This window comes from Prinia subflava, chromosome Z (assembly GCF_021018805.1).
Source record: "Prinia subflava isolate CZ2003 ecotype Zambia chromosome Z, Cam_Psub_1.2, whole genome shotgun sequence".
Classification (NCBI taxonomy): Eukaryota; Metazoa; Chordata; class Aves; order Passeriformes; family Cisticolidae; genus Prinia; species Prinia subflava.
The window spans coordinates 2,337,947-2,347,649 of NC_086283.1; the positions used below are offsets into that span (position 1 = coordinate 2,337,947).

The 9,703-nt window shown below is 40.3% G+C and overlaps 1 protein-coding gene across 1 annotated transcript in view; it reads right to left on the minus strand.

Moving 5' to 3' along the window:
• Positions 1-8,816, minus strand: part of GUCY1A1 (guanylate cyclase 1 soluble subunit alpha 1) — a 35,606-nt gene extending 26,790 nt beyond the window's left edge. The window contains exon 1 of the mRNA XM_063423920.1: positions 8,679-8,816. The gene's annotated coding sequence lies outside the window, so the exon portion shown is untranslated. The remainder of the gene's footprint in view (positions 1-8,678) is intronic.
• Positions 8,817-9,703: the final 887 nt, after the last annotated feature.

A 9,703-nucleotide genomic window follows, 5' to 3' on the forward strand; every position in this document is an offset into this window, starting at 1 on the left:
GGCAGAAAACCTAAAAATGAACCAAAATCATATTCCGACCACAGAGAGTGCATATGTACTCAGAGGAGTACTTCAAATAGGTTTTGAATGTCATTTGAATATTATCTTGAAGAGATATGTTCCTTTGACTTGACAGTTAAAATTATTGTTCACTGGACCCTGGAAAAAAGACTTCATGTAACAAATAATAGGTTCCACTTCTGTACTTGTTTATGTGCACAGGAAAAGGATGCTACAGAGCAAGTTCCCCCTTTTCCAAGAGGATAAAGGCTGAGAAGCCATGAGAATAACTGAGGCAGAGGGAGGGAATGAGATGCATGAGTTCCTGGAGGATGTAAAGCAGAGACCTATATTTAAGGATAAAGAAAGGTAGTATCTCCTTCACAAGGAATTTCCTGCCAAGATGAAGACATTTTTTAAGCATTTTGGCACTCTAGAGCATTTTGAAGCACCACTAATATTGCAGAGTGCACTCTGCAGGTAAAAATAACTCAGGGAGGAAAGAAAGTCTACTCCACTGTGTACAGTCTTCTTTTGTATGGGGTCAAAGATATTTCACATTTCTGCTTACACTTTCATGATGTGGAAAATACAAAACATTTATTTTAAATACTTGTACCTGACAAGCTTTAATGAGACACAAGCACTAACTTTACAAGTATCTTGTGACAACGGAGAAATTAAGTTCTCACAGTATCACAAGTATCTTTGTAGCATATTCATGTTGTAAACCTTTGCCCTGGGTTTTCAACTCTGTTTATAACAGGCATCTAAATCCCATGATGCCCATACTATGTTGAACTGACATCAGGATTGCACTCCTAAGTAAAACAGCTTCACTGCTAAAAGACAGAGTGCCAAACCTAAGTTTAAAGATTGGAACGCATTTATTAATATTTTACTAAAGATTATGAGTGTTTTCCATTACTGAGGTGTAACAGTTGGGAAAGAAAACACTGAGTACTTGTTATATAAAACCATATAACTGCCTTTTTTGGCATATTTATTCCAGCATTAGATAGATCAGCCATTTACAGTATAGTAACCTACAATGGCAATAAAATCTTTCTTTAAAAAACACATTAACCCCATTACATGCTTTTCTGCCACTACCACTCTCTTATTTCAGTTTATCATCTTATATTTCCATACACCAATTTACTGCTAACAAAATTCTGCCCTCAAAACAGGCAGGGATAGATGTTCTATTTTAGTTTTTGCTATGGGTAAATCATAGCCCTGTATCCTATCAGTAGTCCTTGCTCTTCATTGCTTCAAAGCCTATTTGAAAAGATACTTGTTTTCTTTTACTTCCCCTCTATCATTTGAACCCATTTTTGCTGAGAACTTATTACTACTTAGAACTGCAAATAATTTTCTAAGAGCAACTCAAAGGAAGATATCATGAAACAACATTTCATATATTAAGCAACCACTAAAGCCAGTTTTTACTGTAATTTCTGTGTGCCACTCTCTAATCTGCAATGAGAATAGTCAGTGACATGATGCCCACCTCTACCTCACACACAGTATAGCTGCACACTTCAAACTGTGACTAGCCATGCCTCGATTGGTTCTAAAATTTACTATTGTTATGGTCAATGACTTTTTCCACGTATAATTAACAATCATGATGCCTCTCACACAGATCTGGAGCAAGTGACATAAGTGTGAACCTGATCGAAGCTGATACTAATTTTCAGTGCAGGGGCTGATTTTCAGTGTCACATTACAAATGTGGTCTCTGCCCCATGAGCACATCAAAAGGTTTTGTAAACCTTTTGTGCCTAACTTGAGATGAAGACTGGTCTCCTCTGTTATTTCATTGCCACCACACAACCAAATGTTTTTGTCTGCAAAGGGAAATACTTCATTACCTTCTAACATTCATGAAAGTCTCACTGTTTAGTCAGCAAGATCACAACACGCAAAAATTCTTACAGAACTTTTGGTTACACTTAAATACTGGTATTTAACCTTCTGTGAGTTTATCCTTGGGCAGGTAGCTTATCAGTGCCACTGATATCCTGCATTCTGCTCTGTCTCTATTACTGTTGGTGGGCAGTATTACTTGATTATTTTAAGAAGAGCAGGGTCATACCAAAATATAGAGCAAAAGATGATGTCTGACCGAAGGGTTTGCCCTCTGAACAGCTAAGACAGAAAAAGGGGACATGAAAGGAGTATAACAATGCCTCCTTTTTAAGTGGGGAAATAAGGCATGCTGGAGGTCACAAAAGAAAGACTGCAGCTGAGTCAAGAAGTGAATCCAGATGTCTTAGCACAAGTTAAGAGATTGCACAAGTTTGCTGGGCAGTTCAATAGATCTGAGTGATTTTAGAAAAGTCATGGCTGACCTTATAAAAGTTGGCAGCCAGATTTTAAAAGCAACAATGGGATGAAAACACTTTACAAATCTAATAGATTTTGCAGATAAGATTAATAAAAGGGTGTAGGTGCTAGATGTACAAGCAGAACAAGGAAGGTATGCTCACATTAAATCTTCATGGCTAACACACAGCAGGTATAATGTCATTCTGTTATTTCTGAAGGTTTCATAATTCCTTAAATGAAATGCATTTCCCCCTCAGCTCGTTTTTAATATCATGTGACTTGTTTAGGAACCTTTAACTGTATCAAAATAAACATTTAATTCAATCTATAATTAATTGTATTATTTCTATCATGATTTTGTGAAATTCTTGAGAAAAAGAATCAGTTCCCCATTGACCAAAAGCCTTGCCAAATTACTTAAGCCATGAGACTCTCTCCCTTCGTATCATTTCTTTCATGGGGAAATTCTAAAATCCTACCTCTAAATATGCCTTGTGAGTTTTCTGGACTAAAGGCTCTATTTTCACTAAAATTTAAAAAATTTATCAGTCCACCAAAGATTTTTCACATCACGAAGGCAAATGGTTTTGCACTTTTAGCTTGCCAGTGCAAAGAGACAAGAGACAACTATGAAGACAATTTTGGCAAAAACAACAAAAAAGGAAATTTAAAGTTAGATTGAAATATGCTTTCTCCAAAGACATGGAAATTTTGCCATTTTTAGCAGTTCTATTTAAAACAGGAACTGCAACGAATATTTTAGGCTCCTGGATGCCTGCAGTCAGGGCTAGGGAGAAACACAGCCATTCGTGTAAGCAGATGCCACTCCCTGTTAACCAGGAGGCAGCACCTGAGTATGTTGCCCTGTGTTTTGAAACCATAGAGATCATTATAAGCAAACATAAAATCCCAATTTTTCCCAATAACAAACTAAAAATATTGCTGAGGTGTTCCTCTGTTGTAGTCAAGCTTTTACTAATGCTCTTTTGTGTGTGAATAGTTTCTGTATTTGTCGAAGAGAGTAATCAGCTTTCCCTGAACAATTTTTGTCAGTCTGCATCTGTATCAAGTGCCAAGTGAAATGCAAGGTTAAAATGAAATTAAATACACGTTTACCTTGGTCAGCATCAGAAAGGCAGTCATCACTGCACAACACACTTCTGTCTAATATACTATAAACTTGTTTCTGTGTTATTATTCATTAAAAGTGGAGAGTTTGGCAGCAACTACTGTATGTGGCATCACAGAAACCACAAATTTTACTGCACTCTTTGGAATTAGTGACATTCTAGAATTACACCAGGAGAATTCCCACAAAATACATTTTCCACAATAGCACAATATATTTTTGTTCTGAAAAGTTGACAACTTGGCTGAGGAACAGATTCAATTCATAAATGTATGTGTTTTTCAATTTTCTTCTGTAGAGGAGAAAATAATCAAAGAATTTTAGCATGCTGCCTTCTAACAAGAAATTTTAATATTATTCACAGGGAGACAATTGGATGACTTGCACGGGATATTCCCTGCAGCTCTCTAACACAAATAGCTGTCTAAGGGCTAGATTCCATGATGCTTGACAACATCTTTGGAAGCGGTTCCAGTCTCCTCCAAGATGATCCACACGTCCTGTTTCTAGATTACAACCACACAATTAAAGCTCTCTTCCAGAGCCACTGCATGGCTGACCTATTTTCTGTATGGACTTAGCTGAAACAATCAATGGGCATAGCCATGCGTGAAGTGCAAGACATAGCCAAACCATCCCAAGGGAGAGTTTCAGACAGCTCTGTGCCCTCCGCAGGACGAGTGCAGGTCTCCAGGCATTTTTCCCCTTGCCTTAGGGCAGAGAAAAAGTGGCGTTGTCACCCAAGCAGAGACAGCACAGCATTCTGTTCACAGGCAGATACTTATGCATAGGAAGTACAGACAGGGGTTCTCATGAAAGAAATACCCTCTCAGAAAGGACATGTAAGGGCACAGCTTGATTGTCATCTGGGCTTAGTGTGCTCCCTGTAAGGAATAACCCTCCTGAGGCTGACTTGCACGAGGGAGGCTCGTCTGAATGCTTCTGCTAGCAAGCAGGGCACCATTCTCTTCGAACAGCTACTTCGAGTGTGAATAGTGAATATGCAAGATGAAAATCAATTCACAAATTGACTTTAAGTAATACAAAGGAACTAATTTAAAGAGTCAGAGCAGTAAAATCAAGAATAATGTGTACCACAATACTGCCAAGTTCAGGTAGCTGGGAGAGTGCTTAAAAGTAGCAGTGAAGGTCTGAACCGTGGAAGAGGGCATTTGAATCAAATGAGAACGTCAGTTACAATACAATTAAATCTCAATTAAATCTGAAAGCAGAAATATTCTTACCAAGGGCATCTATTCCACTTAACAAAACTATCATAAAATAGGAAACGTGAATGAAAAACAAGTGGAAGTGAATCTCACAAAATACTATGCTCTGAGAGGGTGGGATTCTCCTGAAGACTGAAGGCCTGTGGAGGCCCTAAAGCTCACAGAGATGCTTGGGGTCTGAATCAGTGAACAGGACCTGGCCAGGCCTCTCTGTGGTAAAGCAGAATTTTGTATTTGCTCTGGCTTAGGTCATGAAGCAGCAGAACAACCGAGAGCAGTGAAACGTGAACTCCTACAAAAAGGGACTTGATGTCAGGTTGCTCCAGATACCACATCTACAAAAATAAATATCCTGTGTGGTGAGCCACTTCCTAGCACTGACCTACAACTGCCATCCCCCGAGCAGGACAACAAAAAAAATGGGAGAACAGTGTGTTACCAAATGAGCTGCAGTCAGTACTTATGGCACAAGTAAAAGGCTTAATTATAGATATTAACATGACTTTTTTCAATTGTCCCAAAGCATGTGAATCTAGAAACAAAAACCTTACAAAAATCTGCTCTTTCTAGCAAATTTTGCTGCCTTTATTAGAAAAAATTGATTTGTTTACACCACAGCTAGAAGCCCTAGCACATGCTTAAATCCTATTGTAATTTTAAAATTAAACAGATACTAACATTCTGCCCTGAACATTGCTTTGTTGAACAAAAACCAATGCCTTGAAGTGACTTAAAAATATAATATATTTAATGATAAACTTTAATTTCTACTTGTCATACAACTATTCATGCAAGACACGCTGAATATACATCACACATACAGCCATACAATATACAAACATCATACAGCCATACAATATACAAACATCATACAGCCATACAATATACAAACATCATACAGCCATACAATATACAAACATCATACAGCCATATGTCATATGGTGAAGCCATGCTAGTAGGAATATTCAAAGTAATGTCAAATATGGGATTTGGCCCTAATTTAATTTCAAATGCTAAAAGTCTTAATTGCAATGGCAAACATCGATATAAATGCAGTAAATTTTAAAAGACATGTAGACAACAAAGGTGTTTAAAACGTAAATACTACAAAAATGTGCAAGGAATCCCAGCAAAGTTGCCATTAAGAATCTAATGGCAACTTTCCAATGGCCCAAATTTCACTTGTTAATAAAATGTGCAATCTGAAATGTAATGATTCCTAAGTAACATTACAACAAAATACTTTAAATCGTGTCCTGTAGTTCCCAATAACTTTTTTAAAATAAGATTTCTTTTTACCTATACAGGACTTTTCTTAAATGATTATGCTTTTATAAAGAAAAATTAAAACCTGTTGCTCTAGTCTACAAAGTAGATACAAAATACAGCCAGTATGTCCTTACACTTATTTCCTCATTGATAATTTAGAACATAGCATATGCTTGCTTAGATTACTGAGGTGCTTGATTTTTAGCTTTCGGGGATTTTTTTAAAGTACAATACAAGTTACAGTATTTTTTGTTAACAACTCATTCCATTTAAAAGGAAAAGAGCTGGTTTTGATACAAACTCTATCTTGGCTTCTTGGATTACTTATTTTGAGTATTGGTGCCCTTTTTTTTTTTTTTTTTTTTTTTTTTTTTTTTTTTTAATTTTAAACAGATGGCATTCACACTCATTAACAGCACTGATATTTTATCTTTTATGGCATGACATAACCAGGTTTTGACTACTACTGATATTTGGTATATTAGATTTTATTATCAACTCTTATGTTTTGATTTCACCATGGGATCTGTTTTGAAACAGACTGTCATAGTACACTAAGGACACATTTTTTAAAGAAAGCATTAATCCCAATAAGACAAATATACTCAACTTGAATACTTGTTTTTACGGAACCTGATTTCTCATTTTTAGTGTTTCATCAAAAATTTGATTAATTTATGTGAGTACTCAGCAAGTTTTTCCACTGAACCAGTGGAAAAGAGGACGGCAAGACCTCGGTGAGACATTATATTGATGTCAAGAAGGGTAAAAATGCCACTGTAGAACTAAATTCCTTACCTTCTCCTCCAATGCTTGCCTGATGATCTTGCATTATCATGACTCATAACAGCTACAAGCTACATATTTCCACAGAAAAAGGAAGTACAACCAGGAAATCTCAGTATGTGCCTTCTTTGTCTCTCCTTCCATACTTTTCCTGCCTGCTTTGGATGAGCATGATTTCAGCAAATGCTTTCTTTTTCTTTTTAAGAATAGGAGCACAAAGTTTCTATACCATTGCTACAGTACTCCTCATGCTTCTTTACAATCACCTGGTTCAATTAAGGTTCTTGCTACTGGCAAAGAACAGTAGTCAGAATGTATGGCCATATGTAGCACCCCAGAGCAACACAACCCAAGCAAGAAACTTCTCTACAATTCTCTTCCCCACAAAAAGAACATTTGTAATACATTCACACACATTCTCTGGATTCGTGAATTGCTTCTCTCCTCTGATTAATTAATAGTCTGTTACAGGAATCTCTTCCCAGTACAGGCTGTCACCTGGAACCTTTTGTTCCTGACTCTAGAAAAGTAAGAGATCCATTTATATGATTTAAAGTGTATGTTTCATTATGACCACTTCTTGTTGTTTGGAAAAAAATCATCTTAATTCTAACTACAAGAAAAGGGAGTGGCTCCATTGGGACTTTTATCTGAGGAAAATTCTAAGATTAGACCGCTTCCAAATAAGTAAAACGTTTTGTTCTATTCACACAAATACAATTAAACTCTTACAATTGTTATGAAAAATTCGTCTGTTACATATTTCTGTAGCTCTGTATTGTCAGACTTAATAATGGAAAATCTAAGTGAATAAAAATTTTGGTTTTCCTACTAGTATTCCGATAGCAAATGTCTGACATCCCTCTTTAGACCAACCTACATGCAGCACAGTGTAACCTGTAGTCCAGTGGAAGCAAAAAGCCCAAATACAGCATTGCAGAAACACTGCATTCTTGCTTATGACTTTTTCCCTGTTAAATCACCCTTCGAACTTGGAAAGCCATCTTACCACATCCACAGAGTAAGTGACCAGCTCTGAAAAACAGAGCCATTTTAGAAGCAGTGCTAGAACAAGCTTCAGGCAGGACATAACATGCATAAAAGATGTATAAAAGATGTACAAAAGTACTCCTTTTTATATGAGAGAAAAACTTTTCAGGTGTCTCATGATTACAGATTGCAATGATTTTATAAAGCAAATACTACACATAGGCTAGTAATGGTCACTGAGTTTTAGCCACAGAAACAAACCTATTCGCTCAGAAAAGGGATTGTGAGCCTAAAGTCTTGAAAAAATGGAAAGAAGAGAGAGAAATCGACTGAAAAACTGCTAATCGTCATTAATGGAACACAGTTTGGGGGTTCATTTATTCTTCCTAGGAAAAAACCCCATTGGAATAGCAGATGCAGAGCTGAAGAGCATTGTTAGAGCATCAAATATGTGCTGAAATACAAGGTTTGTGTCTAATTCATGAGGTGGAATGATATAAATTGCTCTGAAACCGGGTAAGAAACCTTACCTAAGCATAACGCAGTAACACCAGCCTGAATGGGTTTAATTAGCTCGACGAGCATCAGCAGTTCGCGAATTCTTAGAAAGCCTCACAATGCACAAAGGCCGCCGGAGTACCTAGCCCTCGTGGCTGGAGCCCTCAGCGGGCTTCCCGAGCGCTTCCAGCCCCGAATCGACGCCTGTTCCGCTCACGCCCGTGTCTGGCTCGGGGCTCGGCACGCTGAGGGGAGAGGGCTTCCCGCTCCGGGGCTCGGCTCCGATCACCGCCCGGCCCGAGAGAGCTCCGGCCGCGCCCCGAGCGCCCGCGGTCCCGGCCGGGCGCCCCGTCCCAGCGCTGTCCAGGGTCCCCGCCGCCCCTCTCCGCGCCCGGGGCGCCGCTCGCACCCTCCCTTCCTCCCCGCCCGCCTCCGTCACTCACCATGGCGCGGGGTGCCCGCGGCCGCAGCCCCACCGAGGGGCTCTGGGCAGGCGCCGCTGCCGCTCCCCGGCGCCGCCAAGGTGTATTTGGGGAGCGGGCGCGGCGCGGCGGCGGCGGGGCCGGCGGGAGGGGCCTCCCCGCGGGCCCAATCAGGGCGGCGGCGGGGCGGGGGCGGTGGCCAGGGGCGGTGCGATGGCCCCGCCGGGCCGGGCCGGGCCGGGCAGCGCCGTGCTCGTCCCGCCGAGCGGAGCGGAGCGGCCCCGGGGCGGGGATGGCCGGGCGCCGCGGGCTGTGAGGGGAGCGCGGGCTGCCCGCTGCCCCCGCCCCGCCTGTGCCCTCTCGCCCTGCGGCCCCCAGGGGTTCGGGGTTCGAGAAATGTCAGCCCGCGCAGTCGGGAGCTTCTGTCTGCGGCTTCCGCCCGAGTAGGAACCTGTGTCATGGGGGGCAAGGCGCTGTGGTTACTGACGTCTTTTCCACACCAGTATCCTTCCACATACCCTTCTGTTTGAGAACGCGTGCTGCCATATTTGTTTTATTCGCATTTTCTCTGCCGCGGCTTATATTTACTTGTTGCCAGTGATATTCTGTGCAATATGTGATACATACCTTTTTTTGCTGTAGCCTAAGGGTGCTACTATTTAAGCTCATACCTAAGCAATGAAAGAAGGAAAAGGCCTTTCCAGATAAGAATAGGAAAAAAAGAAACGTTTACACAACATCAGCGTATCAGATGGCCAACTTCAATTTAGAACACAAATTCATAAAACACTCCTTGTAGAGTTGCCCAGGTCTTAAGTCATGCGCTTAATTCTTGCATGACATCTGAATGATAAGTCAAAAAATTTTAAATCATTACCAAAGCATTTCCGTGGTATTTTCACTGGATGGAACCAATGGATAGTTTTTGAAAGCCCAGGATGATCTCCAAGCCCAGGCTTGGACAATTAACAGTGACTGAGTTCACAGTAGGAACAGTTGCCTTATCAAGTCACGTGGAAGCAAACAGAAAATTTCACCAGGAAAAA